Consider the following 6,984-nt stretch of genomic DNA (forward strand, 5'->3'; position numbering starts at 1 on the left):
AGGAGTAAGCGTAACTTCTTTCATCTCAATTTAGGAAATTAGCAATCAGTCTTACTCCATCCAAAAACATCGTGACACTTTAGTTCACCGTCATTAGGTGAACTAAAGTGTCACGATGTTTTTGGATGGAGTAAGACTTAATTGCAATGAAAACACGACAGGCAACTACGTCTCCACCTCGTATTCATAATTACTGTCTGAAATGTTGGATCTGCAGTCGAATTTTCTGAGTTTCTGGGTTTAAAACCATGTTTCCATTGGAGAAAAACTATTTATCTGTGCCAAAAATAGACTATATTGTAAATAGGCTGGGGGTAAAAAAATACTAAAAAATATTTTTTTTAAAAAATTCTCTACTCCACAAGTAGAATCGAACCTACGTTAGTCTATTAGTTAATGTAGGCTTATTTCGTAAATTGATTCTTTTCATAAATTTGTATCGATTAGTTGCCCCTTCAAACCTTAAACGTGCCGGGAAAAAACTTAGTTTTCATTAATTCCGACTAGGTTCTAACCCAGTCAGAATTATTTATTGTAATATTACGGAAGTGCCGTCGAAGCTACGAAAAGAGATAAGGAACGGCATGAATATTTGACATTAAAAAGGGAAGATCTAAATGTTATAGATTCTCTAGCGCAGTATTTCTTGTGTTCCACGGAACCCTTGAGTTTTGCGAAAACTTGTAGGGGTTCGCCAGAGCTTACGGACATTTATAGCTTGTATTAGGTGAAGTTCCTGAAAAAAAAAAAACGTTCAGTGAATGGGGAAAATACAAATTTTTATTATAATGGCATTTCGATAACAGTTATGTTACAGTTAGGTAACGGTTCCTTGTCATTATTCCTATCTAATTATCAGAAAGAAATTATGACAGTAATGGAAAGGAAAATTTTCATAGGGTTCTGCAGTCTCATAAAGTTTAAGAAATACTGCTCTATAAAATATCAAGGGAATATTATTGAGAATATAAAATTTCGAAATTTTAAAAACCTGATAGAATACTCTACATAAAATATATATATTTTTTTAATTTTTGCCAAATGCCTTTTCAAGTTTCATTATTAATTCTCTTTTTAAATAAACGATTTTTTTTTACAAAAAAATAAATTATATAGACTTTAGTAGAAACAGTGCCTGATAGCATCCATTTCAGTATTTTATACACAGTAGTAATATAAATTTACAGGGTGAAATGACCAGATTTCAATTAAAGTTGTTATATTCACTCTTCGTATTTAGTTATTAAATTTAGGTTGAATATTTACGAAAGAAATTACAAGCGCCTAATAAGTTCTTCAGTTGATTGAATAAGCAAGATGAAAATTAATGATAACTGGGGTATGTTTTCAAGGATTTCAGCTTCCTAACAGCTTTATGTCATTTAAAACGTTTCGCTGTATAAACAAACCAAAATAACAACTCGATGGACTAATTAATGACATAGGGAACTGTTAGGAACAATAATAGACTTTGGAGAAATTTTCACAACTATGTTAACTCTACAGGAATTTGTCAAGAGACTGCCAAAAGTATAAGTTGTTAACTCAGAATATGGGAAGGCTTTGATTAGAAGTTTCAAGGAAAGGAGTACGGAATAATACGGATCTTTATCGAATCTTTCCTTAAAAACGGAATACTCCAAAACAAAACTCACTGTTTCGAGAACAGCGCAGAGGAATATTAATGACAGACCATTCGAAATGGCCATTATATTAAATAAGTTTTTTTCACTGAATCATTCCCAAGAATGCATGTTGGCATGAGGCTAATATTTAATTTTACAAACTTTCTTTCGTCAAAATGTAAACAAACCGTTAAAAAAGTAGGCTTCAACTAAATTTAGGGGAAGTTCCACTTGACTGGAGAGAAGTAAATGTTACTCCAATCCATACAAGAGAGTCGGTTATTCGAAAAGTGAAATAGGAAACTACAGACTAGCCTATCGTGGGTAAAATACTGGGGTCTATTGTTAGGGATGGCCTAGAAAGATATTTAGATATCAATAAAAATATAAGTGAATCGAAAAATGGCCTCATAACAAGGAATTATATGCATGAATAATTTCAACATATATTTTGATTTTAATTAAGGTATTCGAAGGCTTTCTTCTACAAGAGTAGAAATACTCTTGTAGAAATACTCTTGAATGAAGTTTGTATGGTTACGGTTATGACATTTTACTTCCGTTTTTCTCTGACAGCAATCAGTTATATGTGCGTCAACTAGTTGGCATGTTTTTCTTTTTCTCGACTAGATCTAGAACGAAAACGAAGCACTCGTTTGAAATAAGCTTGTACTAATCCCATTAAATGTCATCAAAATCTGAATAGTATATAATGCTACTGTAATAACAATAATAATAAACTTCGGTACTTCGGGACCTGCTTTCGTAACCATATTTTTATGATAAGGTGGTTGGTTTTATACCTTATGCTGTATATTTTTGTATGCAAATACTTGTGCTCTTGCCAGTTTGCTGGACTAAAAACCCATGGGTTCGAACTCAGTTCTTTCCAATCAAAGTGCAGCGTTGAAACCGATTGAGCTACGGAAGCTCTATGATGCTATATATGATATCCTACGCAACGTTAGAACTTTCTTCTCAAGTTTTGGATCTCAGGAGATCTCAAAGTAATTCATACAACGAATGCTCATCTCGATACTCTTTTTTTATTAATTGGCCTCTGCTGAGCTTTTTCATCTCTTCTCTAGATTTATGGCATTGTATGTAACTTTGAAGAATGTTTTGAAGAAATTGGGCTGGTTGGCCGAGTGGTTAGCGTATCCACTCTCCAGCCTAAAGGCTGTGGGATGTTTGGGATTGTCTGTGAAAGTGGTGGTGGTGGTGGTAGGCAGTAGATGGCGCTAGTATAGATGATGATGGTAGTTGAGATTCGCTGTAGTTGGCGGATTGAGTGGTGGAGACGGAGAGTGCTACGTAGAGTAGGTGCCCTCCCTCGATGAGTTTTTGGACTCCTTGGAGATGTCACGTAATAATAATTAATATTCTGCATTTACGTTTTTATTCTTGACAAAAATATGCTGATCGCTCTTTTAATAATGAAATATACGACATTTCATTATTAAAAGAGCGATCAGCATAAACCAGTCGCTCGCACAGAAGCACTGGTTTGAAATAAACGTGTACTAAAATCTCATTAAATGTCATCAAATTCATATCAGTATATAATGCTAGCATATGATAATAAAACATTTGAACGCTGATCTCAAGTTTTGGTTCTCTGCTGAACTCAAAGTGACTCAAGCAACACATGCTCATTTTTGATACTCTTTTCTCATTAATCGCATACTTTTTAACGTTTTTATAGATTTACAGAATTCTATATATAATAATAATATAGATTTTTATTTATTTTGAAGCAAAACAGTTTATCCACTTTGTTGTTTATTGTCTCGCAGTTAATGATGCCCTGCGATGGTTTTGGATTTTCAAAAGCGTGTAGCGAGCTGAAAAATATTGCGAATCATTGGTTTAAGCGTTTTCTTACAAATATTCATAACTGTTAATAGACATGCTGTTGAGAAACAAGAAAACAGTGAATCACCGATGAGTTACTAAGAGAAATTCTCTCAACATTTTAAAGAAAAGAACGATCCGCTCTACTTACCGCATTGCCGTAACTAGGACAGCAGTCTCACTCTAGAAAGTTACTACAAAAATACAGTATTTTTAAGGTTTTTTTTTTTTTTTCTGTTGTCGTTGTTGTTTTGTTTCACGTAGTAATGTTTACTAACGTATTGTTTTGTTTTGTTTTTAATCTCTAAATAAAACTTAAGAATTAACAGGAACGTTGTGGTGGATGAGGCGCATAATAATATTTTGACCCTGGATTGGATCAAAGTTTTGAAGGGAGAATATAATTAGTATTTTTCCTAGGCACAAAAATCCATAGTTAAGGACGAAACCGGAAGACACGGTCATTGCGTCCCCAGGGGGAAGGCCTACTCTGTTTTAAGTATTTCGTGACTTTTACATTTGGCATCGTGCACATACTCAAGAAGCTGCAAGGCCTATAATAAATAAATGCGGTATATTGGCAGTAGTAGATTACTGCGTTACACATTCTTGTCAATGACTGTCTTGAATGCGTTTAAGGTAACTCTTTACAGTTCCGAAATAAATTTACAGAAAATACAGTATTCGTTCTGTCCGCGCTATCGTTCTCTGAAATATTATAATATGTATTATAATACCTAATATAAAATTCCCATGTTACTCCTCTAAAATGAACTATTATTTTAATGGCTAATATAGCCTACTTTCGTTTAAGAGTGCCCCCCCCCTTTTTTTTTTTACAATGTCATTGGCTCTTTACTCAAATCTTAGGGCATTATTGAAGTTTTATAAAACTAATATATGAAGAATATTATAGGAGGAAAATTTGGACATAGATTTTTTGGATGTTGTTTTCTGCCTCCTTGTTCCGGCGATATGCATTCATCTGCTGTTAAGCTCCCTCCCCTGACGTTTTTCCATCAATCCCTTCTCCCCCAAAAAATAATTTCTATCTTCAGATCCTTCTCTCACATCCCCCCCCCCTCCCAAACACTCTCTACCTACCCCTAATAATATTATTATTATTATACATATAAAAAACCCGGGGTTTTTTCAAATAATTCCCTCACATTACTTTACCCCCACTTTCCCAAAACCCTATATTAGTTTTATAACATTTCACTAATGCCCTAAGATTTGAATAAAGAGCCAATGCAATAAAAATAGGGACACTCCTAAACAAAAGTAGCCATTTAAATAATCTAAAATAGTATTTTCTTAAACTACATTATTTAATTACTTAAGTCGAACCTGCATATTATTTCTGACTCTTAATAATTAAAACTGTCACAAAGCACGATTCTGTAAAAATATAAAATTATTCCTATAATTCATTTATTTCATTAATAGTATAAATATAATATTTATATTCATAGCTACTTCAATCTCATAGAACACATCTCTTATTAAAATTAAAAAAGAAAGAAAAGCCAAATGCTGAAGAATTTGGAAGTTGGCTACAATTTAGAAGCTGCTCCTTTACTGGCATTATTTTAAATAAGTACTGATTCTGTTATTGTTTCTGTTATAGTATTGCTAGAATTCCGGAGAGGAAGTTACAATTTGAACAAGCAAAACAGCAACGTCAGCCATATAGCTAGCAGCTTCAGGATCGCAGCCACTCTGTTGGCTCCTCAGTACTTGACTCACGTTTCTACATATGAGTTATTTATTTATTTATTTATTTTGAATAACATATCGCTTATATTTTAGACAAAGTCGTAGCTGAATAAACTGTCGAAATCTATTGGACAATATGGTGTCTGCTGCATTTAATTTTCTTCTCTTTCTCTCTCTCTCCTCTTTACATTCCCTCCTCCATTTTTGTTCCAGTCGTGTGGAAATTGTTGAACAACATAAAGAATAACTATATTCAAAGTTTAGCCGAAATCGGATGAGAAATATGACCAGTAGGTGTCTGCTTGCAGTAATTTCTTCCTCTCTTCGTTTAGTCCAATTACGCTGATTTTTTTTTTTTTTTTTTAGCAACATCGTAGTCCGATCGTGCCGAATTTTTCAGAAGACTTTATGTAGTGTTTGAGACAGCCGTATTCCAAATTTTTTTCTCGACGTGAGTTGAACAATATGACCTGCACAGTATCTACGAAGGATCTCCCCCCCCACACACACACAGCGCCCTTCGTTTTTGCCCTGTTGACCCGAAATTCCCATGGAAGCATAAACAACCTTAAGAAATGATTATTTCAAATTTGGCAGAAATCATTTGAATGAGGCTACTTGTAAATGTGTCTGCGAATGAGGAGGAGGAAGCGAAGAAAAACAACACTTTCAGGATGTGGTTTGTTATTTTCAAGTTCTCTCTCTTTTTTTCTTTCGTTAATTAAATTCTGGGTTTCAAATTTGGTAATTTGTACTTTGTTGAATACCGACTGTCGAACTAATATAGCTAATCGATAATATTCAACAGTAGGTTTACAGCAAGTCAATTTTAGTCCTAATGATGCTTGCAATAAAACTGGATGAATCACTGGTCCGTGACTAGCTATACTCTCTTAGGATTGCTTTCTGATTCTTGGAACTGATCTCCTCTATTGGTGCTAGCTTTAAAGAAAAGACATGTCCCCTTATCTCTAAAGTTTGCAGCCTACAAAATCGAAAATTCTCCACAAGTGTAGCCACTAGGGCAGTCGCCAGATTAGAGCGCGCCCTGAGGCAAGCAAATAAATATCGCCCCTGATGGATTATAAGACAAGAATATAAGAAAATCTCCAATCGCTATTTTGTTTTTACTACAAAAGCAACATTAATGCAAAACGATTATATAATAATATTAATTGAATGTTTGCTCTACCCGATATCGCAAAATAAAACTGTTTATAAGCTCTTCAAAATTTAAATTATAAGCTATGTCCACCTCTATCAATATAGTTACTAGACCAACCAATCTTTCTTGGGTCGTAGCTGTTCGCAAATAATATTTAATCAGTTTAATCTTGGAAAAACTTCTTTCCGCACTCGCTACACTAAAAGGAATTGTTAGCGTAGCGACGGCGCCTACCGCAATATAGCTGAACGAGCGCCATTATTAAGACGCGCCGTGGTAGGCTGCCTCGATGCTACACCCTACAACGGTACTGGTAGCCACTCATTCCAGATGTCAATCTGGTCACTTGCTTGAGCATACCAACATCCTTTCTTAGATACAGACTCTAAACTTGAATATATTACTCTAAAGGAGGTTTAACCTCATATAGAGCAGTATATTCAAGTTTGAATTGTTTCATACAGGAAATGAATCTTTGAGTCTTCTAACACTACTGCACCACTATTCCAAAATTCTTTTCATCTTTGACTGCTTTGAATTTATACCTGTGAGTTCTTATTTCACAGATGGAGGACTTCATATTTTAAGTTGTTTAATTGCAATTGCCACTTCTCAGACCAA

At 34.3% G+C, this 6,984-nt stretch overlaps 1 long non-coding RNA gene across 2 annotated transcripts in view; it reads right to left on the minus strand.

The window, feature by feature from the left end:
* LOC150095438 (uncharacterized) overlaps positions 1–3,647 on the minus strand; it is a 171,196-nt gene extending 167,549 nt beyond the window's left edge. For both annotated transcript variants that reach the window (XR_016550029.1, XR_016550028.1), the window contains exon 1: positions 3,631–3,647. This is a non-coding gene — a long non-coding RNA (uncharacterized LOC150095438). The remainder of the gene's footprint in view (positions 1–3,630) is intronic.
* Between the last annotated feature and the right edge of the window lie 3,337 nt (positions 3,648–6,984).

The sequence above is a fragment of the Typopeltis vanoorti genome, chromosome 20 (assembly GCF_054136105.1).
Source record: "Typopeltis vanoorti isolate ZY-2024b chromosome 20, IOZ_Tvanoo_1.0, whole genome shotgun sequence".
Lineage (NCBI taxonomy): Eukaryota > Metazoa > Arthropoda > Arachnida > Uropygi > Thelyphonidae > Typopeltis > Typopeltis vanoorti.